Source organism: Armigeres subalbatus, chromosome 1 (assembly GCF_024139115.2).
Source record: "Armigeres subalbatus isolate Guangzhou_Male chromosome 1, GZ_Asu_2, whole genome shotgun sequence".
NCBI classification, from domain to species: Eukaryota; Metazoa; Arthropoda; class Insecta; order Diptera; family Culicidae; genus Armigeres; species Armigeres subalbatus.
The window spans coordinates 138,278,843-138,304,498 of NC_085139.1; the positions used below are offsets into that span (position 1 = coordinate 138,278,843).

General features: G+C 39.3%; 1 protein-coding gene, 1 non-coding gene and 2 pseudogenes across 4 annotated transcripts in view; 3 read left to right on the top strand and 1 right to left on the bottom strand.

Moving 5' to 3' along the window:
- Nucleotides 1–25,656, top strand: part of LOC134205173 (uncharacterized) — a 305,408-nt gene that overhangs the window by 219,425 nt on the left and 60,327 nt on the right. The gene's annotated exons all lie outside the window — the stretch shown is intronic.
- On the bottom strand, nucleotides 3,824–3,899 carry Trnav-aac (transfer RNA valine (anticodon AAC)). Its single transcript has one exon. It is a non-coding gene; the product is annotated as a tRNA-Val (tRNA).
- LOC134218329 (tubulin beta-1 chain-like) lies at nucleotides 17,460–20,430 on the top strand (annotated as a pseudogene).
- LOC134218340 (LSM12 homolog A-like) lies at nucleotides 22,826–23,584 on the top strand (annotated as a pseudogene).

Sequence of the window (25,656 nt, forward strand, 5' to 3'; positions counted from 1 at the left end):
AGGCCTAGCTTATTGTTTCACCCCCCTGGCCATGCATCCCCTCGGCACGGGTCGCTTGACGCCTTGGGATTAGGGGTTAGGGACGATGGTCCCGGTCTAACTCGCAGTGGTCATGAGGAGGGGTCGTCAAGCCCTTGGACAAAGTCCCTGCTGCCCCCCAGTATGTATCTTGTGTGGCAAGTACAATGGATACACTATACCCAGGGTGTCGAGAAAATTTCCAACCCCAAAACTTCCTAGACCGGACCGAGAATCGAACTCGCCATCTCCGGATTGGCAATCCTACGCCTTTGCTCGCAAGGCTACTGGAGACCCCCAATCTATAATCTAGCCGAATTCTATTTGACCGAATGTTTTGATCGGCCAAACAATACGTTTGGTTTAAGAAACGGTTAAGACAGAAAATGTCGTTTGGCCGAATGGGTTATATAGCCGTAAATGACGTTTGTATGTTATCCAAAATATCCGTTTGGCCGAAAAGCTGTCACCAGTGTAACACACACAACACTTAAAACTAAAATCTACTTTCTATGATTTTTGCGTAATTTGTTTTGGAATGTGTTTGTTTTTGTCGAGTAGGCTAATGATTTTTCCCAACGAAAAACATATTCGACTTAATCTGAAACGGCCTATTCTATCAAGACATTTTCGCCAATAGGACTCGTTCGGTAATCAACATTTATCAATGAAAATGACACTTTCGAATTTCAAAAAACGACATTGCTCACAAGTTTCATTACTCCAAAATATGACTAAATTTGAGCTCAATCGGACATGATTTAGGGGTGCCTAAAAATCATCAAAAATTTGAAATTTTTACCCATGAAAATTTTCCCAAGGGGGGACCAAAGGAAAAGTCGAAAATCGATTTTTTGTTTTTGATGCCAAATGACTTAAAAATGCATGAAACGTCGAGATCTGATGTTAAAAATTGAAAAAAATGTTTTTTTTTTCTCAGAACATTTTTGGGACTTAAATTTTTTTTCAGGTGATGAAAATATTTTTCATCGAATTTTAACACCGAACGATACGCAAACGTTTTCGTAGCCAAAAATATCCCCCTATGCAAAATTTGAGCTAAATCGGACATGATTTAGGGTTGCTCAAAATTAAACAAAACATTTTTTTCTCACAAGAGGAGATTTTTTTTTTGTTTTTTGATGCCAAAGGACTTGCATGAAACTTTGAGAATTAATGTTTTGAAAAAAATCGGATGTTTTGGGACTTTGAAAGAATTTCTTATGGCGAAAACAATTTTTCATCGAATTTAGAAACCGGACGATAAGCAAACATTTCCTAAGCCCTAAAATATGCCCCTATGCAAAATTTGAGCTCCATCGGACATGATTTAGGGGTGCTCAAAATCTTGCTCTCAAAATTTTGAATTTTTAGTTACAACTTTGAAAACTTTTGAGATCAGATTTACGGAAAAAATTATCAGATTGCTAGGCAATGTTTATAACACGATTATTACGGTTATTACGCGGTTCCGCATGAATTCAAAACACAACGTGTAAATATCAATAAAACTGATAATGTTGAAACACGATTCATGTCACTACCTTTGTGTACTGATCTTAAGTGAAATAGATAATCCTGATTTGTAAAATAAATAAATGAAGGAGTTCGAAAAGTAATTCAAGAAATTACGTGAGTAATGTAAAAAAAGGATTTGTTAAATTGACATACTGTTTTATTCAACAAAATTACATGGTTCTTGTAAATGAGCTCAGATTTTTTCTTCTCAAGTTCAGTCGTCGACATTAGCAACCTATTTTTCTGTAGACCTCTTCAATTTTAATGGTAACCCAAAATTTTAAATTCAATTGCCCTATTATCAGTTACTTGATTAATTTGTTTTCCTTTCCATACAGTTATTAACGCTTCTGTTGTTATTTGCGAACTTTGCTTAACAGTTTGTTTCTCAGGTCGCAAATGAAACATGAACTTACGAAGAATTTCACCATACGACGGCAAGTTAAATGACGACTTTGTTCTGTTTGCACTGCGCACCAACCGAAACAAGAAATATCATGCAAATGCTGACCGCACCGACGGCTCGACTCTCACGCAGCGCACGCAGCAGCATACAAACAGTTTGCCTCATCGGCAAAAAAATGTCACAATGAGGCGTACATTTTTTTTGGAAAACTGTTTCGGTTTGTGCGGTGCGTGAAATTTGACCGGATAAAATGTAAACATTCGCAGTGTTTTACTGTACATTTTCCAACACTGCTTGGGAAATAATGGTAAATATTCCCCAATAAACAGAATATCCACCATTTTATGAAAAATAATAATACAGTGTTGACACGATTTTGTCACTCCCCGATTTTGTCTACCCCCGATTTTATCACGTCCCGATTTTGTCACGGTTTTGAACCGATTTTGTCACCCCAAAAAATTTTGCCATTCTTTTTATTTTTGTAAATAATACCAAAAACAACATTGATTTTCATGAAATAACTTTCACCACCTGTAGTTTATTACGAACGACTTCTGAATACCTGGGAAATATTCTGTAAGCAATTTCGACAAGAAATAACAAATACCGTTCAAGCATTTGGCCTTTGCAAATGATTCATATTTGTGGAATGAATTAAAAAAAATGAAAAATTTGTTTTTCCAATTTTGTCACATACCCTGTTTTATCACCCCAAAATTCACCAGGGGGTGATAAAATCGGGATAATACTGTGATAAACAGTGTGATTGCCTTCACTTCTAAAGTTTAAATAAATACAGGTAATGGGAAAACCTAGAATGGAAAAAAAAAGTTTTGATTAATTTTGAGCACCCCTAAATCATGTCCGATTTAGCTCAAATTTTGCATAGGGGGATATTTTTGGCAACGAAAACGTTTGCGTATCGTCCGGTGTTAAAAAGTCCCAAAAATGTTCTAAGAGAAAAAAATCGATTTTTTTAGCTGACATTAGATCTTGACGTTTCATGCATTTTTAAGTCATTTGGCATCAAAAACAAAAATTTGATTTTCAACTTTTCCTTTGATCCCCCCTTGGGAAAATTTACATGGGTATAAATTTCAAAACTTTGACGATTTTTAGGCACCCCTAAATCATGTCCGGGAGCCCTCCTTAGCCGTGCGGTAAGATGCGCGGCTACAAAGCAAGACCATGCTGAGGGTGGCTGGGTTCGATTCCCGGTGCCGGTCTAGGCAATTTTCGGATTGGAAATTGTTTCGACTTCTCTGGGCATAAAAGTATCATCGTGCTAGCCTCATGATAATACGAATGCAAAAATGGTAACCTGGCTTAGAAACCTCGCAGTTAATAACTGTGGAAGTGCTAAATGAACATTAAGCTGCGAGGCGGTTCTGTCCCAGTGTGGAGATGTAATGCCAAGAAGAAGAAGAAGAAATCATGTCCGATTGAGCTCAAATGTTGCATGGGGTCATATTTTGGGGTAATGAAACTTGTGAGCAATGTCGTTTTTTGAGATTCAATGACAATTTTTTTCTCATACATTCTATTGGCACCCTAATCAACATGTATGCTGCCGCTAACCGCAAGTCGAGCACATCTGTATATGGGGCTCCATATACAGATGTGCTCGACTTGCGGTTAGCGGCAGTATGGTCGTGTCCGAACAAGTCGTGCCATACGCCATTTTTCGCCTAACAAGTTTATCGACCAAATGACCTTTTCGGGCGAACTATATTTTCTGTTCAATCAAAGTTAATTGCCTCTTTCCGGGGATTAAACCACCCGACTTGGACATTAATTTACAATGCTGTGAAATCTCATGTGTGAATATGTATATTATGTGAAGATATTGGTTTGGAAAATGTATTGGAGGTAACCACTTTCCCTTCGATGGGACTTGAACCCATGACGCTACAGTACGTTAGACTAGTGCTTTAACCAACTAAGCTACGAAGGACCTCCGTCGGCCTTCGCAACCTAGTGGCTACTGAACGAGCTCGAGATTCCCAAATTGGATGCATAGTCAAATCACTCGCAATCCATTTCTCAAGCCAACACTTCTACATGTGTATAGCACACTTTCACATTAGAGGAGCGTGAGTATTTAGAATGTCTGGCGGCTAACACATTCTTCATCAGCAACTGTACTAATCAAGTGAAGTTGTGTAAGCTATTTGCCAGTCGGTCGTCAAGCTCAGACCCGACCACATTGCGTAGGCAAGAGCACGCAACTCAGGTTCAGTTCAATTTTCTGCCAAATAACATTTTCGGCCAAATTGTCAGTTCGGCCGAATGACTCGCTACTTACATACTTTATCTTGGAGCCGACCATTTTTGGTTGAACGTGGATGTTCATGGTTTATACTGCATCTGACAACTTTCGGGAATACTGCGATCTCCGTTCTCTGTGACGTGACAAAGGGTTTGGTTCACGGAATTGCGTTAGTACTGTAGGTCTTCTGGCGTATTTATGTACTGATGTTACAAAATCCGGCTGTCGTACCATTGCTAGGCTTTTTGTTGACAGATTCGCTTGCTCTCATACATGTGATAGAGAAGGGCTGTGACAGAGAAGGGCTGTTGTTCCATTTCCACCTCTTGTCGAATTTCATCAATGCATCTTGTTACGCATGATTGTCCTGTTCCTTGCGTTCATTGCATTTAGTCCGACTCTTCCGGCGAACTGTGGAAACGCCTCGTCAAACATTAGTACGATTGGCATAATGTACGTTAGGTATAAAATGACCCTATGCCTATGACATAAAAAAGGCAGAATTATGTCAAACGTCCATTATGCCTAACGTCCTTATGTCTAACGTCGTGGACCCGTTTCCAACTAAATCTTTCACATGTTGTGCAATTACCCAAATCGAGTTTCAGACATAGTAACTCTTTCTGTATTGATTCGATTTCTTTGCTTACCATTCTTTTAGTTGATGGCATTAAAAAGATTGTAATGGTCAGTCGTGTTCGTTCCCAATTAAAACATTTAATTTGCCACTGGCATGGTGTGCAAATTCCTACACAGTTTCCATATTAAAAGGTATGGAGTGTTTTCGAGAAGTACACATTTTGTGACCAATGAAAACTCGTCAACAGTAATGGAAAGGAAAGCGAAAGCACAAATAAACTGCTTGTTTGTCCGGTGGACGTTGAATTAACATAAAAAAGTGCATATCGACGATATAACGCCAGACAAGCTTGATGAAAACCTCACTCAACTAAGTGAAAATAAAACATTTTGGCTTGATGTTGCTAACTTGAGCGGGAACACCGTTAACAACAGCTCTGGATTAATTTTACAACGACCTTGTCTGCAGCAAAAAAAAATGGAAAAACCCCTCGATAGTTTATATTTATGACTCCGTCGATGTTGTATAAATGGTTGAAATAAAACCAATCGAAGGCTGTCTGCTTTCACTATTTTATTACGCACTGATTGTATTTATTGTTTGTTTTGTTTAGTTATGCTGTAACTGAAAACAAATTACTATTATGAAGTCAAACTAGTGCAAATTGCAAATATTCACGATATAAAAAATTACATACAGCTAATATAGCCTTTAATGAGTGCCTAAAATACATTACATTTGATATTGATTTACTTCCACTCATTCTGAATACGTTTTGCGATTCATGCAGGAAGTATTGCTCATTTATTCGTGTGGTATAAAAAGGAAATATTTATCTACGTAAAATTTAGCTGACTGTCGACATGGCATCCTTTCTGCAGTTTACGATGTTCCAATTCAAGTCTGTTTTAACCGTGGACCTATCTATACACATATATGTATTTCGGCTATGGAAACATCTGAAATTTTGTTTGTCAACAAATGAATCATCTCGCAACATTTGGCTTTCAACCAATTCTACTAATGAATACACATGTGCCGTTAAGTAGAGTGTGTTTTTTCTTTATTTGTGTTGGATTTCAAGACTATTTATATATTTATATTGATGTGCTTTAGATAGATTGAATTTTTAAAATTATGATGAGTGAATTTGTGTAACGTTATGAACCAAATATTATCGTCACATTACACACATTGACAATACAATGATTTAAAAACAATCAGTTTTTTTTAAATAAATTTCAAAACCCCATCAAAAATAGAAAAAAAATGAATTTCCATAATCGCCGTCCCCATTCATTGAATATGTTTATTGCACCCAACCGTAAGCGTGCCGGCCTGAATGATCCAAAAATAAACATTTGTGCATTTTTGAGCGAGTGAGGAAGATTGCCCGCATTAATGGCGGTATATTTTCGACAGCCCATAAATATTGTTGGCCACTGTGATGATGATGTTCGATTTGTGTTTGCTTTTCGGGTAGATCAGTAGCAAATTCCTTAATTTATTGAAAAGAGGGAGGATGTGATGAATAACAATCTACGAGTTTGTTTTATGCCGTTGTTGTTGGGCTTAGTCGATGATAGAAATGTATTCTACTATTAACGCTTGACGTTCAGCGGCAGATAAAAGTAGTGAACGTTGGGTTTAACCCTAAATTCCAAATATGTATCTTATTTTTTTATAAACAATACATTTAAAATTTAAAACTAATTTATTTATTAGTTTGATCATTAAAAATGCATAAAAATAACATGTTATTAAATATCAATTGAATTGCAGGGATGTTTTCATTTTCGTGTTAAGGAGATGGAGTTTTTAATGAAAGTTTTCATAAGAAAGGTCAAAATGTATATGTTAGTGGGATAAAAACTAAATTTCCGTCAAAATCAGGTGTAAAATTTTCGTTAAAAAGAGACGTTATCAACGGTTTAAATGTTGTTTTAAGATTCGAATTGCTTCCCTTTCCACCCGTTTCAGAAGTTCTTACACTTTACAAATCAAGCAATACATAACATGCAACAACCGCTGTTACTGATCACAATCCCGGCTGACCGAATATCTGCACAACATTCACTTCCTGTGACCGTTGTTGTCGTTCATTAGCAAATGAAAGTAATGATGGCATCATCGCAGCATAAATCACCGGCGACGCCAATTTCCTCCATGGATAGATAGCAGGCCACCAGAGTGCATCTTTGATCGTTCAGGTATGGGCTGCAGGGAAACAGGTTTTCCCAGATATGTATCCGAATTGTCTCACGTAACCGAACGGCAACAGATGGCAATCGATTGTGTGTGCGAGGCAAGTGCTGACAGTTGGGTAGAGATTCCTTAATTGGAGGAGGTGGAACTCGATTGAGTAACATAAAGGTGTTCATACGTGGTGATGATTAGGCATATTATGCTCTTATGTGTTATGTGACAGAAACAAAATGTGCAATCGTTATGTATCGCAGATTTTCCGGAATTGTGTTTAATTATGCGATAATGGTTTTGTTTGTGTATACTCGTACTGCTTAATGTCCAAGTTATCCCGTAACACCGGGTAGACACCTTTATATAATGAGTTACGGGGTAAGATCTGCCATGGTAACATTGCCAGCTTTAGGCGACTTAACGAATACCCTCCTGAATATCCAACTCCGTGAAACTTATGAGGGTGTCACTAAGTCGGTGGCCTCTCATTATGTACCACACATGTCAACAGACCCCTCTTTCCCTAGTTTACGGTGGAGAAGGGCGCGGCCAGGAGTAGTCCCCTTTTTGATTTCTGATTTTTGATCTGATTTCATTCTAGACAGGGATTTCAAAAACTGAATATGAGTATCCCTCATGCCCAATCAACGAATGCCACCGTAACAATGCTAAATGCTAACTCGTATCATTTTATGTCCAAGTTGTAACACTTGTAACACTCTCTCAGATTGCAACGAAATTTTCTGGACATGTAGACTTCTGTCACGAAAATTCATACAATGCAAATTGATCTAAACATTTTTTTGTTTTACCTTTTTTAAAATATATATTATCTTAAAATGACAAATCCTGAGTAAATCCTAGCGTTGTATTGGTGACTATCGCTAAATCAGTCAAAATTCAAATAGTGTGTTGGAAAAATTCCATATTTAAAGTCCATTTGTAAAAAAAAGATCATTTTTTTATTAGGACAAAACTTTGTTTCTAGATAGGTAATTATGTTCCCTACCCACCATACATTACAAAATGGGCACTGTCAAGGAAAAAGGATTTTTCTAACAAAAACTTTTTCTTCTAGGATGTTTTTTTCAGTTTTTTATTAGTGTCATCCGGCATTAAAACAGTGAAGACCATAATTATCTAAGAACTTATCGAAACTCAATTAGTTATGAAATTTAGCCCAGTTTGGCAACCAAATATCCTTTTTTATTCAAGAGAAACATTTGAAATTATATCTATAAAAATTATTATGTATCACTTTTGTAACTAATATTATTTGCTGATAATCTATTACATGCATGCATGCATCCTAGGTGTTCCGTATTTGATTAACACTAACCAGGGTGGCCACTGAACCGGGAAAATCAAGAGACCCGGGAATTTGGTAAACCCGGGGAAAACTGGAAAATAATTGGGAATTTCTTTGGCACTTATTTATTCTTAGGTGTTTTACTTGATATATTTAACACTAACTAATTAATCGACATTTAAAAAAAAATGCTTTCTAGAAATTATTCTAGGTTTGTTTGAAACCTTTCGAAGTGTTTTTTGAATGAGTTTTGTTATAAAAGTGTTATTTTATGTGACCAGCAAGCGTCCTGGCAAACGCGGGACGTCTATCTGGTCAATGAAATAAAAATGAATACGCCACAAATGCATTCCGCATTATTTAAAAAAAAAGTTAAAAATATTGTAAGGATGCATGAATTGATATAAATTTGAAAAATGAAGTGAAAAAAGCAGTGAAACGTGGGACGTCTGGTCACATTAGTGTTATAGGAATAATTATAAGGATGTTGGTTCATAGCATTTTTGTTACAGTGAACTCATTATTGAGTCATTATTGAAGGGACCACCGAGTTAGGGAGGTATCGAGATAGAGAAAACATTTATATTTTTCTTCCACAATATCAAAAACTTTTCATAACATGTAGAAATATGGTTTAGGGACATTTGACAGAATGCCGTTTGGCCGAATACTTAAAATTTATTTCTTTATTAAGTGAAGTGAGGAGTGAGATGTTCGAAATGAATAGTGAGTAGAGAATTAAGAAGTGCGAAATGAAATGTTCGGAATCAGCACTTCTCACTTTTTACCTTTCACTTCTCATTTTGCAGCTCTTACTTCACAAATTTTTCACTAGAATTTTCCCAAGGAAAGCAGGAAGGAAGGGGAAGGAATGATGAGAAGAAATAAAGATTATGTTGAAAAAATCCAATTAACACATTATTTCTCACTACTTGGCCCTCTTACTTCTCAGTTCTCACTTCACATTTCACATTTTTCACTTCTCACTTCGTACTTCTCATTTCTCACCATTCACTTCGCACTTCTCGCTCCTCACTTCTCCTTTCTCATTTTTCACTTCTCACTTCGAATTTGTCATTTCTCACTTCTAGCTTCTTACTTCTCACTTTTCTGTTCTCATTTTCACCTTTTACTTCTCATTTTTCACCTCTGACTTCTCACACTTTTCACATCTAACTATTCACTAACACTAACTATTCACTAACTTTTCACTTCTAACTATTCACTTTTCAATTCTTACTTCTCACTTCACACCTCTTTCTTCTCAATTTTCACAATTTACTTTTCATTTTTTGTTTTCTTAACTTACTTTTCGTTTCTCACATCTCACTTCACAAATTTCACTTTGAATTTCTCACTTCTCGCTTCTTATTTCTTAATTTTCTATTCTCATTTTTCACCTTTCACTTCTCACTTTTCACTTCTGACTTCTCACACTTTCCACATCTAACTTCTGACCTCTAACTATTCACTTCTCAATTCTTACTTCAGACTTCTTTCTTCTCACTTTTCACAATTTAGTTTTCACTTTTTGCTTTTCTTTTCTCACTTTTTGTTTCTCACATCTCACTGCACAATCCTCTCTTCGAATGTGTCACTTCTCACTTCTTATCTTTAACTTATTACTTCCCACTTCTGCCTTCTAACTTTTCGCTTCTCACTCCTCACTCCACAATTCTTACTTCTCACTTTTCACTTCTCAATTCTTACTTCTCACTTCTCTATTCTTAATTCATACTTCTTACTTCTCACTTCTCATTTTTCACAATTTACTTTTCCCTTTTTACTTTTCATTTCTCACTTCTCACTTCATACTTATCACTTCGAATTTCTCCCTTCTCACTTCTTACTTCTCGCTTCTTACTTCTCACTTCATATTTTTCACTTCTCATTTTCCACTTTTCACTTGTCACTTTCCACTTCTCGCTTCACAGTTATCACTTCTCAAATTTCGCATTCTAACTTCTCACTTTTCACTATTCACTTCCTATTTCCTATTATGAGATGTGCGAAATGTCTCATTCCTCACTTCTCACTTCATGTAATTCCCACTTCTCATTACTCACAATATAAGTTTTTTTTAACTTTTCGGCCAAACGGCGTTCGACCGGGCGGCATTCGGCCAAATGGCCCGCCATCGTTTATATTGTGCATGTGAACTGATTCAGACAACATCATGTTAGCGAGGTGAAAATGCTTTGGGAAATTACTTCGACTTAGAGAATATCGAATAAGGGAGGTATCGACTCATGGAGGTAACGCAGTATGCAAAATTCAAGGGACTTTGAATTTCATCGAGTAAGAGAAAATATCGAGTTAGAGAGAGTTCACACAACCTCACTTGATCAGTACAGTTGCTGATGAAGAATGTGTTTAGCCGCCAGACATTCTAAATACTCACGCTCCTTTAATATGAACGTGTACTGCACACATATGGAAGTGTTGGCTTGACAAATGCATTGCGAGTCCAATTTGGGAATCTCGAGCTCATTCAGTAGCCGCTAGGCTACGCAGGCCGACGGAGGTCCTTCGTAGCTTAGTTGGTTAAAGCACCAGTCTAGCGTACTGAGGGTCGTGGGTTCGAGTCCCATCGAAGGGAGAGTGGCTACCTCCAATACATTTTTCAAATCAATATCTTCCACATCAACCGTCTAAGACGAGTTTAGTACTCTCCATTTAATTCCACTACGTTTTGTTATCTTTGCAGATACGTATACGGAATTAAATGGAGAGTACTAAACTCGTCTGAGACGGTTGAATACATTCCACTAAAAAGAGCTTAACATATTTTTTCTGATCTTCCACATAATGTACATATTCACATATGAGTTTTCAGAACATTGTAAATTAATTCAGAAGAAATTCCCGAGGTACTCCCAAAAAAATGCAGGGGAAATTCCAAAGGATATTTAAACGAATTCCAGAAAGAAAAATCCTGGAAAAATCTTAAAACAATTTCCTCCAATCAAATACAGTGAAATATTGCCGGTCAAAATGACTCCCGGCTTGTCGCCGATAATGCTGACACCGCCGATAACATCTGGACCGGCACACATCTTTATTTCGGAAATATTCCTAATTATTAGCAGACAAGTTGTACAATATTTTTATGATGTTTATCGCCCAATAAAATATTACAATTTTAGAGCGTGTGATATATATTTTTGTAAAATGTTCGTGTGAGAGCAGTTGGATTACTTTTCTGATAGTTTCAGTTTGCACGATTGTTCCAAGGATTCATCCAATGAATCCAAAAACCAATATGTCGACCAGGAAAAAGCGCTTGAATTTGTTTTTCTGGACAAAGTCCAAAGATTTTTGTAAAAATAATTTATTACAAAAAGTACCATCATCAACCATCATGAGAATAATTACAATAATTACTATGTTGAAAAAAAGGCTCACAATTTAACAGAGGGTGGTCTATCTGGGCTAAACCTTGATCAAATGGTTCAAGAAGAGTTGCTATTAGTGATAGTTAACATTGTTACAATAATTGTGGAAAAGTAGTCAATCCTTCTCGTGCGCACTCTTGCCCCGCGAAATGTGCACACTTATCCCAACCACGGGGCAAGTATGCCCATTCGATTTTCTCCACATAACTCTCTTATTCTCAATTTCAAATAGAATATATTCCTATCGAAAGTTATTCTGGGGAGTCACCTTAGTAAGCGACTAAATATTTAGTGAAGTTATTTTCAAGATACTCAGACGAAAACCTTGTTTCAAATCAATCCAACGCAAAACAAATGTGCTTTAATAAGCTCCAACAACACAACCGATCCTGCACTAATAAATCCTTTACTTCGCGTTTTCCCGGACAAGCTGGCGTGCCCAGCACGAACACGAGCGAACTGATTGATTTTCTGCTTTTCGATGCAGAAGCGGAAATTAATTTGTTTACTTCGCGTTCTCCCGGACTAGTTGGCGTGCCCAATACCAACACGATCGATCGCACACCAATTCATTTTCTGCACTTCTATCGCAGGTATTAATTTTTCACTTCGCGTTTTCCCGGACTAGCTGGCATGCCCAGCACCAACGCGATCGAACTTTTTCGCCCGATTTGACATTGTTCTGGCCAGTTCACACTGCAGCACTTTTTTAGTTTTTTGTTTTCGATTTTCAAAATAGTTGGAAGTGTTGAAAAATATCGTTTCTACGGATAAGTTGACATGTCATAAGATGACAAGCCAAAAAATCAGCTAAAACAATAAAACAAGAACAATTGTCGACAAGAAAAAAATCAAAACAAAAACGGTTCAGGCCATGTGAAACCTTATGTGCATTCAAAAATAATTTTCGGACATTTGGATGTGTTGAAGAAGAAGAGTGCAAAGTGATGAACTTTGTACCACACTTAAAAATCACTATAATAAAGAATTAGAAAAAAGAGTGCAATTTGCATTCCCAACAATCGACAGAGAGTCGTATTTTGGCGATTGTACTCGACAAGCAGGCATTGTGTTTGAGTTGATTCCCTTCATTCTCTCCAACAGTGGAAAGTCCTTCATGACATTCGCGTACCTGAGCGACGGGTCTGGGTCATTTGGCATAAAGTCATTTGGCATAACGCCATTTGGCATAACGCCATTTGGCATAAGGTCATTTGGCATAAAGGCCATTTGGCATAATGGTCATTTGGCATAACGGACATTTGGCATAATTTTGAACTGTAAGAAAAGAGTGGGTTATTTGGCATAACGGACATTTGGCATAATTCCGAGCTGTGAAAGCGAAAGAGATATTTCATGTAATGTTTAGCGTAGATAAAGTAGGTCGAGGCTGTTTTCTGATAAATCTAGATTGATGGTAGACATTTCCGGGAGAACGAAATAACAAAACGGCAGAATTACTTCCGAGAGAGGGATCACATCCATCAATGACTTATTCCGGCCACATGCCTACTTTTAAAGTAGGGATTACACCCACCATTGCTTCAATCCGAGCATGCGCCGTAAGACCGGATCAAATCCACCATTGCCTTAATGCGGGTAAGCGCCTAACTTAAAAAAAACTCAAGCAACACACTTGTCGTAGACGAGTTACTAAAATCAATCAAGTCACATATGAGCTATTGCAACCAAATCAATCTGAATTGAGCTTTTCGGGGAAGAGATCACATCTGCCATTGATTTATTCCCGACAAGTGCCTACTTATAAAGAAGGAGTCACATCTACCATTGCCATAATCCGGGCAGGGCCTACTTTTAAAGAAGGGATCACATCCACCATTGCATTGCCACAATTCAGGCCACACACCTACTTTTAGAGAAGGGATTACATCCACCATTGCTTCAATCCGGACAAGCGCCTATTTTTCAAGAACAAATCAAGTCCTCCATTGCCATAATTCGTGCAAGCGCCTATTTTTAAAGAAGGGATCACATCCACCATTGCCTCAATCCGGCAAGCACCTTCTTTTAAAGAAGGAATTACATCAACCATTGTCATAATCCGGACAAGTGCCTACTTTTATAGAAGGAATCACATCTACCATTGCCTCAATCCGGGCAAGCGCCTTCTTTTAAATAAGGAATCACATCCACCATTGCCTCAATCCGGGCAAGCGCCTTCTTTTAAAGAAGGAATCACATCCACCATTGTCATAAGGGGAAAGTGCCTACTTTTAAAGAAGATATCACATCCTCCATTATAATAATCCGGCCAAGCGCCTAATTTTAAAGAAGGGATCACTTCTTCAATTGCCATAATTCATGCAAGCGCCTACCTTTAAAAAAGGGATCGGATCCACCATGACCTTAATCCGGGCAAGCGCCTAGTTTTAAAGAAGAGATCATATCCATGCAACCGCCTACTTTTAAAGAAGGGATCACTTCCACCATTGCCTCAATCCGAGCAGACGCCTTTTCTAATGAAGGAAACACATTCAACATTGTCATAATCCGGGCAAGCGCATACTTTTAAAAAAGGGATCACATCCTCCATTGCCATAATCCATGCAAGCGCTTTCTTTTAAAGAAGGGATCGCATCCACCATGGCCTTAATCCGGGCATGCGCCTACTTTTAAAGAAGGGATAACTTCCACCATTGCCTTAATCCGGGCAAACGTCTTCTTTTAAAGAAGGCATCACATCCACCATTGTCATAATCCGGACAAGCGCCGACTTTTAAAGAAGGGACCGCATCCACCATGGCCTTAATCTGGGCATGCGCCTACTTTTAAAGAAGGGATCACTTCCACCATTGCCTTAATCCGGGCGAACGTCTTCTTTTAAAGAAGGCATCACATTCACCATTGTCATAATCCGGACAAGCGCCTACTTTTAAAGAAGGGATCACATCATCCATTGTCATAATCTATGCAAGCGCCTACCTTTAAAGAAGGGATCGCATCCACCGTGACCTTAATCCGGGCAAGCGCTTACTTTTAAAGAAGAGATCATATCCTCCATCGCCATGATCCGGTCAAGCACCTACTTTAAAGAAGGAATCACATCCACCATTATAATAATCCGGCCAAGCGCCTAATTTTAAAGAAGGGATCACTTCATCAATTGCCATAATCCATGCAATCGCCTACCTTTAAAAAAGGGATCGGATCCACCATGACCTTAATCCGGGCAAGTACCTAGTTTTAAAGAAGAGATCATATCCTCCATTGCCATAATCCGGGCAAGCACCTACTTTTAAAGAAGGGATCATATCCTTCATTGCCATAATCCGTCAACACGCCTTCTTTTAAAGAGGGGATTATATCCACCACTGCTCTAATCCGGGCATGCGCCTACTTTTGCATTGCATTGCAAATGCATTCTTTCCACGAGAGGATAATGTCTACGGGTGTTATATTTACTATTCCGGGGTGTTTCCCGCACCACTTAGGCACCATTTAGCGAACGCAAAGAAAAATTATGCCAAATGTCCGTTATGCCAAAAGACCCTCACTTTTGACGTTGGTTACAATTATGCCAAATGTCCGTTATGCCAAATGACCGTTATGCCAAATGGCCTTTATGCCAAATGACCTTATGCCAAATGGCGTTATGCCAAATGACTTTATGCCAAATGGCCCGCTCCCCCTGAGCGACGGATCCAATATCACTCGGATGTGGAGTGGAAGTGGAGATCCCTTACGAGCTTGGTTCGAACAAGTGTCAGTTCGCTGTGCGGTCAGTGTCAGTAGACAGAAAAAATGAGCAGCAAAGATCCATTCCGGATTGCGCATTTCCGGCGCAAACCGCCGGTCAGAATTAACCATTTCGGAGGCGAATCTCGGTGAAAGTTCTAAAAATTGCATTGCAATCAGTATGGTATAAGAGTATAAGAGCAATTCAAATGAAGAATATATTTTAGTATATGGCGTTTAAGTTAATCTTGTTATTATTTTAATCATGGTTCTTAGTCGACAACATCCCCGCTTAAACGAATATTACACCTCACTTTACTTGTCACAACAGCTTAATGGTAGCCCATTGGCCACTTTACGACTCTACCGTAGTCACGCGCAGCCTATTAAAAGGGCCATTCAGTGTGGGGCCACTTTTACGACCTGCACTAATTAATCTATTAAAATGCTAGTATCCACCAAATTGCTTTTGTGATTTTGCTTGGAAACGGAGGAAAAAAGAAAACGATCACAGTGGATATACCTAATCTGTTATGCTAGCTGCCAAGATTTATTAGGTTTTCTGTTACGATATAAGCGAAGCCGTACTCGCTTCAATTTTATTATAAAATCTAGCCGCAAATACATGGCGTAAAATATGAAACCATTTTTTTTATTTTTTTATTCAATTGCTTTTATGTGTGACACATAGTCAAAAATCAATCTTTCGTATCAACACCCCCATAAGTGGGAAAAACCCACGATCAGCGCGGTACTTACTTTCAAGTACTTTTATCATCCCTTGTCAAATCGCTTGCTAAGCCGAAAGAAAGTGAAGAAAGAAAAACAGAATCTGCGAAAAAGATGAAAGCGAAACTTCACGCAAAGATTGCATCTACAAAGACCTTCCGCGCAGGTGAACTATGTATTCCGACGAAGAATGTGCGCTGCTCCCCCTCGCCTAGTTGGAGGAGTCTCAGACGAGATGGGTGGCTCTTGCTTGTTTTCACTAATAGCGATCGTGTTGTTTTCATTTCGTTTTCTATGATCCGTCACATGCGGAAATGCAACGTTGGCGGTTGGTGTGGCTATTGGAGTGTGTGGTGAAATCAAACTGCTTTATGCTCCTTCAATAGAGTTCGCTATAGGTTGTAAGGGGGAACGAGGGTGGAAGCTCTGTTTACAGTTCATCGTATCAGCTGATTTGGTATCTGCCGCTGCTGCCGCCGCATATGGGTTCCCATATGCGATTGGTGGCAAATCCCACGCGATTTCGTCATAGTATAAGGTTTACAATTTTAGATTCGCGATCGAGTAGAGCGCATTCGATGGAGGTCTATTGAATTAGTTATCGTCTTCGTGAAAGGCATAATCGTGCTGAATTTAAAGTTAATGGAATTAACAAGTACTTTACTTCCTCGTCTTTGTGGTTAAACCATTTAGCACTACAACTCGCGATTTAATTTGGGTATTTCCAACAAATTTAATGGTATGTAGGTCTAATGAATATATAGCATTTTTTAAATTTGAATAAAAACCAGAATACTCCACCTAGCGGGACATCTAACGCGGGTTTTCTCAACAGTAGGAATTTTTCATGAAAAGCTATTTGGTACCAGGTGTCTGTACTCTGTAGTCTGTTATGTAGGGAGGTGTCTGCTAATAAATATATTTTCGATTAAAGTGAATATTTTCGAGATATTAAACTTAAGATGCCTTTCGCCATACTGATTTCCGAAAGTTAACTCCTAGTGTGCCGCTGTAAACACGCTCAAAGTAGGCGATTCATTGCTGATGAATGTCTGTAGCCACCAAACATTCTAAATACTCACACTCCTCTAATTGGTAACGGTTACTATACACATGTGGAAGTCTTGGCTTGACAAATGGATTGTGAGGGATTCGACTATGCGTCCAATTTGGGAGTCTCGAGCTTTTCTTTGTATCTTTATTAAGAAGACTTTCAGCCCGAGGCTGGCTCGTCTCCGATCTCGAGCTCATTCAGTAGCCGCTAAGTTGGGAAAGGGAAGGGAAAGTGGTTACCTACAATACATTTCACATCTGAGTTTTCAAAATATTGTAAATGAATGTCCAAGTCGGGTGGTTGAATACACGGAACATGGGCAATTAACTTTGATTGAACCCAATTTCATTTGTTAAGAAATAAAACCCTATTTCAACATCCAAGCCGGCCAATGCGAAAACCAAATTGGAGCCAAGTTTCGGGAAATCATCTCCTACGAGCATAGAGTAGACGCCACCGGAAGAAAACCACAGTGACTCAGACCTGCATCAACGTGTACTATAATGAAACCTCCGGCGGCAAATACGTGCCACGAGCCGTGCTAGTCGATATGGAACCCGGTATCGTGGACTCCGTCCGCTCGCGACTATTCGAACAGATCTTTCGCCCGAACAACTTCATGTGCGGACAGTCCGGTGCCGGTTACAACTGGACAAAGGGACACTACACCGAGGGTGCCGAACTGGTCCATTCAGTGTTATAGGGATGAAACGATACCACTGAGGTATCGATACTTTTACTTTGAAGTAGTATCGTATAAAAGTATCGATACCACTAAATATCGAATTAAAAGTATCGATACCTACTCGTATCATATGAGTACTCATACATTTGAAGTATAATTAGAAAACGATTGTTTTGTCACTGTCAAATAGTTATTCATTATTTATGTTGAATGGAACACTAAAGAATTAAGCACATTTCATTACTATTTATTTTTCGATACTTTAATTCACTTTTCTCGAGAGTATTAGAAACTGTTAAACTTTATTTCACGTGAAACATTCAATATGTAAACAGATTGCATCTTTCACCATTAAATGCATTTTTTTGTATTTTATCCTACTCATGTTTCTAAAGATACGAATCTCTCTGATGCTTCTTCAATGGGATGGGACTTTCGTAACACAGGTGGAAATATTAGTTCAAAGCCGAGATTACCCCAGATGTTTGAGTCATTTGCTATCGAGTTTGAGGAAATTTCAAAACCTATATAAGATGAAAAGTGACCAGTTATTTATTTCTTCCGGGACAATCCGGGACACGTTATGCATTATTTATTTTGAAAGCTGTATTTTTTAGCAATATTGTTATGGGTAATTATTTTATTAATAATAAAAATTTATTCAAAATTTAATTAAATCGTTTCAAAATCGAAATCAACCTTCAACACCCAGTATGACGTCAACTACTCGATTTCTTAGAAACGATTACTTTGAATTTTCTTAATATAAAAAAAAAGTTTTACAATCTGGATGTCGTGGCAGTGCGTTTTGCGGCGCCGGTCGTCTGAGCGTATGGTGTATGGTGAATGTATCACGTGCCTCAGGCGTTTTCCTGATTTTTCTGATTTTTTAGATCTTTGCAGATATATGGATGCTTCAGATTTTACACATTTTCTGATATACCGATTTTCAGATCCTGGAAGTGGCTCAGAGCTTTCCGACTCAGATCATAGTCATGATAGTCATGAGTTTTCTGAATATTGTGACATTTTTTTAATACCGTACATTAAACTAATTTTCAATATTCTCATATTCTCCAGAACCTTAAGGCTATTAAGATGCTTTTCCTAGGATTTACTAAAGACTCCATAGTCTCTCGAATTCACTGTCCGGGACTGTCCCGAACATACCAGACGTATGGTCATTTTAGGATTCAGCATAAACCACATTCTCGATCATCAATTTTATGATTAGATGATTAAAAATCTATAAAATAAAGCTTAGTACACTTTTATGAATTTCACTAATAATTTACCGCAATTAGCCCAAATAACTGTTGAACAGCAAAAAATGAATACCGTCAACTGGGGGGAAGATGATCATTTTTAAGACAAAACATGTAATAACAATGTGTGTTTACATTTTAAATCGAAACAAATATTTTTAAAACATGTACTGCTATACGTTGCAATAATCAACAACTTTAGTTTTCTGAAATGCGTTCGCATTTATTAAAATAAATTAAATTATCACACATTTTTTGAGCAATCTGGTTTGGGGTGAAGTTGATCAAGACAGCTCTACTAAAATCATTATGACCTAGTAGTCAAAATTGAATTTCCTACGTAAAGAAGTCTACGAAGTCAGTATTTGAAACGAAAATAGCGTCATTTATGACTATTTCTCTGTTTCTTCCACAAAATACATTTTCATGATTATAATCGAAAAACTCGGATTTCTACCTAGCGGTAACATTACTTGAACGGAGAATATTGTTGACTACCGTTTCATAAAAAATTTTGGCACTTTTGACTGACATATCAAATGATCATCTTCACCTCAAGGATCATCTTCCCCCCAGTTGACGGTACTTGGTATTTTTAATTCGAATTAAATTCTAAAGCATAGGAGATTATTTCGAAGAAAATAAGAATGTTTCTAGTAAGGTTTATTGAATTTAATAGACTTTAAATCGGGTACTTGATTGATTCAAGTACTTCAATTCGATACTTACTTGGTATCGATTCCAAAAGTACTTGGTATCGAATCAAAAGTATCGAGTATTTACTCGTATTTACTAGTATCGATTCATCCCTAGTGTTAGATGTAGCCAACAAGGAAGCCGAATCTTGCAATTGCCAGCAGGGATTCCAGCTCACCCACTCGCTCGGCGATGTTACCGGTTCCGGTATTGGCACACTGTTGATCTCTGTTGATCCTGATCACTGTTGATCCGCGAAGAATACCCCGACAGAATCATGAACATATACTTAGTTGTCCCCTCGCCAAAAGTATCAGACACAGTCGTAGAACCCTACAACGCCACCCTCTCAGTACACCAGCTACGCGTACTGTATCGACAATGAAGTCCTGTACCACATCTGCTTCCGCACCCTAAAACTCACAACCCCAACCTACGGTGATCTGAACCATATCGTGTCTCTAACCATGTCTGGAGTAACCATCTGCCTGTGATTCCCCAGTCAGCTGAATGCCGATCTGCGAAAACTAACCGTCAACATGGTTTCATTCTCACGTATGCACTTCTTCATGCCAGGATTCGCTCCACTGACCTCCCGCGGATCGTAACAGCACCATGAACTGACCCAGTAGATGCCACGTTCTTGTAGTCAGTAAGGAAGAGGAAAGGAATATTAGTAGATGCTTTGGAACTTTGAGAAAAAAGTCCCAAAGAGTAATTAAAAAAAAAACTCGACGTTTCATGCATTTCTAAGCCATTTGGCATGAAAAATAAAAATTTGGTTTCAAAATTTTCCTGCACCCCTTGGGAAGTTTTCGTGTTTTAAAAAAGACAAACTTTGGCCATCAAACCCTTAACGAAGTCTGATTGAAACTTTTGAGCACTAGCGGTATCTAAGAGTGAAGCCAGAAAAAACGGATCCGATGGTCAAATTTTTCCCATATCTTCCATTGGCCCCCTTGGACACTACTCACCATGCATGCCCGGTGGCACATTTGTCAGATAGCTTCTGCAAACTATGGAAGATCGCACTTGTCTCGACTGGAACAAAGCGCAATACAAGCGCATGATCCACCGATTATCAAATAGATATTTTTTCTACCATTCGCGACGGTCTACCACAAAAAACGGGCTTGGTAGTCATATGGCTACTGCTTCTGCCTCATACGCAGGAGGTCGTGGGTTCAATCCCAGGTCCATTCCATTCTCCTACTTTGTATCTTTCTCTGTATTTCTCATGTTCTAGCAATTGCTAGAACTGGAAATGGACTTCCATACCGTTTCCATTGCTATTCCTATACCTTCAACTTGAGTATTCTAGCAGTAATCTCCTAGAATTGGAAATGAACTATAAAAAAAAGCTCGTTTCCTACATTCAATTAGAAAATCCATCAGTTGCTATCTCCTATCTATCACATTGGCAGCTCGTTAATCAACACGGACCTTTGCCTCTTGAACCTAACCCAAAAATTTCAACAGATTCCGCATGAACTCGTGGCAAGTGCAGAGGTATATTCGGCTTGCAGTGGGCGAGTGAATGTATCAACATTTCCTCCCCCTTCCGTACATTGACTTGCATTGTGACGTGGCAGGCGCCAGTATGACCTTACAAATGAGATCACCAGTACTTGTACATTGAAGATGTGTGCTAGTCCCAAGCAAAACATCTGTTGGTTCCCTGTGCAAGAACAGCTGATCTGGTCATAATGGAGTAGCAACTACGAGCAGTCAATCAAGCTCAAGCATTCGCGACGGTCTACCACTGGTGGTGGTCGGATAAACAGCGTCGAATGGTAAAAGCGAGAAGAACAGTCCTCAGCACTCAGGATTCATCCTGCTTCTCATCCAGACAAGGTAAATGCGTTGCGGCTCAATCCACTTATAGGGAAAAGTCAACACTCTCAATGACAAGCGCAGATCTACCCCTATACAGTTCGGCATGCCAGATCGTATTATCTCCGATCCTCTCGAGTTGCCCTACGTTCTCAGGGAATACTTCGCAGCTTTAGTATTGGTAAGCCATTATTCAGCCAAGTTCCATCGGATTATCGAAATTCCCGAATCCCCAGGATTCCTCGTTCCTCGTTCCCCAGCCCTCCGCAGCGGCTCATTTTTTTCCGTCCTCTCCAGGGAAATTCTCCGGTTCATATGGGATAGGTTACCCCATGTTAAAAAAAGCTTCCTCGCTTCGCTTAAATCCTGCTTCTCAATCTTGACTAAAGGCGGGTCTGATCAAAATTTCTCGGACAATTGGCGCCAGACTACCGTTTTCTCAACCCGAGAAAAAAGTGTCTCTTCCGGCCATCTTGTTGACCTTCTGCGTGTCCAAGGTCGCAGAGAAGTCGTTGAAACGCCGAAATAGACGACAGATTCGGTTTTCAGCTGCATGGCTTCCGCTCGACTATGGATCGGGCTCATACATTGCTAGTCAGCAAATGTGTCCGCGGACATGTTTAATGAGGGAGACATCAGCTATCTGGTCCCAGCATAAAATTTCCAAATCTTCAACTTGTAAATAGTTCAGGTGCTCGAAATCGCAACTTGCTGTCGCATTTTCGTGAAATTAAGGTCAGCTTCAATACTAGAGTAAATTTGGTCCGAACCCTGTCTAAACCTTACAGGACTATGCTGTCAGACCACACAGCACTTCAGTTACAGATTGGTCAGGGTATCATCGATAGTTGCATGCTCTACGGCCAGGATCTTCAGCTTCAGCCAGTACATCAGAGCCGCTTCTGGGTTGTTTCCCTCCACATTAGACGAGTCTGCATGTGCTGAGGCAGGCCTTTTGCCTTTCCGACATCGTGTGCTAACGGCTATCTGCGGCAAAGCCGCTTTATTGGCCGGAGATCATAAATCTCTTTGTTCAAACTAGGTCTCAGTACACTGCAGAATGATTGATTGTGAATGTGGATGCAGTGAAACCCATCAGCCGTCAGTAGGTACAGAAAAGTTTCTTTATCCATTATGAAAAAAAAATCAGAAAAATGGCTGGTGTAGTTCATGACTGACCATCGGAAGTACCGTGCCCTTACAACGTGCTACAATCAGAACATCGAAGGCGACGTGTTGGCCTTCGATTAACAGACTAAAATGTTGATCCTGAAATGTTCATCTGCCAGCAACACAAGTTGAACAAGTTGAACGATGTGTACATTCTCAATTTGGCGCTCTGTAGCGATGTCCAGGTCAAAAAGGAAGTAAACTCTATACCTGCTCCACCACAGTCATTGAATCTACAACGCCTAAGCACACGAGTACGGAATCAAGTAGAACAGAAAGAGCGGCAAGTTTCGGCACTGGCTGCCGGAGTCAGTCAGGAAGGTCAGAATCGGTTCCTGGCCATAGCACGAACTTAACCAGGTATCGTGGCAAGGACCTAACATAATTGTGTTTCAAGACGTTACCATTACACCTCCCTACGAAGTAGATAATGTAAACGGATCACCCGAATCACGGCAGTTGACCTACGTGAAAAAAATAGTTGTAAAGCACGTTAACGATCAGGCCTCGGCGACTTCAAATATACCTTCGACAACGGTGTCTGCCAAATAGTGATGCAATGAGAATTTGTTTGTTTGTTTGAAGATGAAGAAAATAGAATCATTAGCCTAGAATTTCCGGTTCACTATGAAAAAGGTCAATCGAACAACCGCGAAAACCAACACATCAAAACAAGTTATTTGGTGACCATCCACTAAAACTCTAAAAACTTCAATAGTAATCGGACATTATACTTCTCACCAGTATCAATGACAGCCAATAAATTCAACTATTGTCAAAAAAAAAGAATACCTGACCTTGTTGGATACCACGGCCGGCGCTTCGCAACGTGCGTTCCTTTTGAAAACGTAGATATTAAAAATAGTATGGGAAGATTGGGACCGTAACCACCACCACGCTACTTCGTAAACTTTGGTGAATGGTGAATGGTAAATGGTGCCATTTACGTTCAGACAGACTTTTTTTTCCTGTTCGGGTATGCCACTGCGACCTGTTATTAGATCTATTGTAGCGTTACCCGTATCCTAAGTGTTTAAGTGCATGTCGAATTACTTCATTACTATTGATAAGCAATGCAGTATCGGTTTCGCTACAGTTGTTGTTTTGTTTTCTCAAGAGCACCATGACAAGGTCCCGCTATTTAGACCCTTCACAGAGAACAATCCCATTGAAGGCGCGCCCCTTATCAATAGGAAATCAATCCTTTCTTGAGAAAACAGAACAATGATACTGTTTTTGGCCATGCATCGGAGCCCAAGCCACATCCTTGTCTTGCTTCTAGAATATCACCAGTAAAACAATGAAACCCGGGATTTAGCTCTGTCTACAAGACCATTTCAATCAAGAGAATTTGTTCAGTAATAAGAACTTCCGTGTGTTCCTCTCACTAGCATTGTTCACCAGTTCAAGAAAAGTGAGTACGTATTTAAACCTCTAACTCGATTTTTCCAGCAGTCAGTTCAGCCTAGGACTGGGTACCGAGGTTTTTTAACTAACTGCTTGAAAAGTTGATTCCGCTGCATACAGTCTAGCCTCAAACAAGAGGAATTCGAGTCTTTCAACTGCCTGCAAGGTAACATTAATTATGTTTTATTTCTGAGACTGCTGTTGGGAACTAAATACGATGAATCCTTAATTACCACAACTTGTTGCCGTAGCTAGAAAAATGGATTAAGCTAGGGCTCTGTTTGGTAGATCTTACACCTCAACACACTACGTCAAAGTGATCTACCGTGTTACGGGATCAGACAAACATACAACACTACCAACTTTCGCAGAACCTTATAGAGCTAAAAGTAGGATGCAAAGTGCAAGAACCGATGCGAATAGATTGAAAAGACGCCGGTTTTTCAAGACAATGTTAGGACCAACAGCTCACCTCCTGAGAAATCCCCGGAGTTGTTAGCCAGGAACGTTAAAGTGACGAAACATGAACTCATCGGACTGGTCTGCTACACCGTATGAGTTAGTTGACGTGGTACCGCTAGTGACTAACGAAGCTACTCGTTGCTGCAAGAAAACATAAGCTGACAAGGCACCAGATCCTTAAGTACGCAATTCTTGCTAATCCAGATATGTTCAGGAGCTGCCTTCAACGATGCCTGGATGAAGGTGGCTCTATTACCCTAGCCTGTGAAGTCCTCGAGAGATCCTTCGGCATACAGATCAATTTTCCTACTAACAACACAAATGTAAATATCGAAGTCGTCGCGGTTCCTGTTCGGTGGTTGCTGCTGAGATGCTAAACTCTATACATAAAAAGAAGCAACCGAACAATGGTCGACGCTATATTCCTGAGACCTGATTTGCATTGCGTAAAGCACTGTCAACATTTAACATTATCATACGTATATGGAACTTCTTCTTCCTCTTCTTCTTCTTCTTCATTGGCATTACATCCTCCATTGGGAAATTTCCGCCTCGCATCTTAGTGTTCATTAAGCACTTCCACAGCTATTAACTGCGAGGTTTCTAAGCCAAGTTACCATTTCCGCATTCGTATATCATGAGGCTAACACGATGATACTTTTATATCCAGGGAAGTCGAGACAATTTCCAAGTCGAAAATGGTCTCGACCGGCACCGGGAATCGAACCCAGCCACCCTCAGCTTGGTATTTCTTTGTAGCCGCGCATCTTACTGCACGGCTAAGGAGGGTCCCGTATATAAGCTTGAGCTTGATTGACTGCTCGTAGTTGCTACTCCATTATGACCAGATCAGCTGTTCTTGCACAGGGAACCAACAGATGATTGCTTGGGACTAGCACACATCTTCAATGTACAAGAACTGGTGATCTCATTTGTTAGGTCATACTGGCGCCTGCCACGTC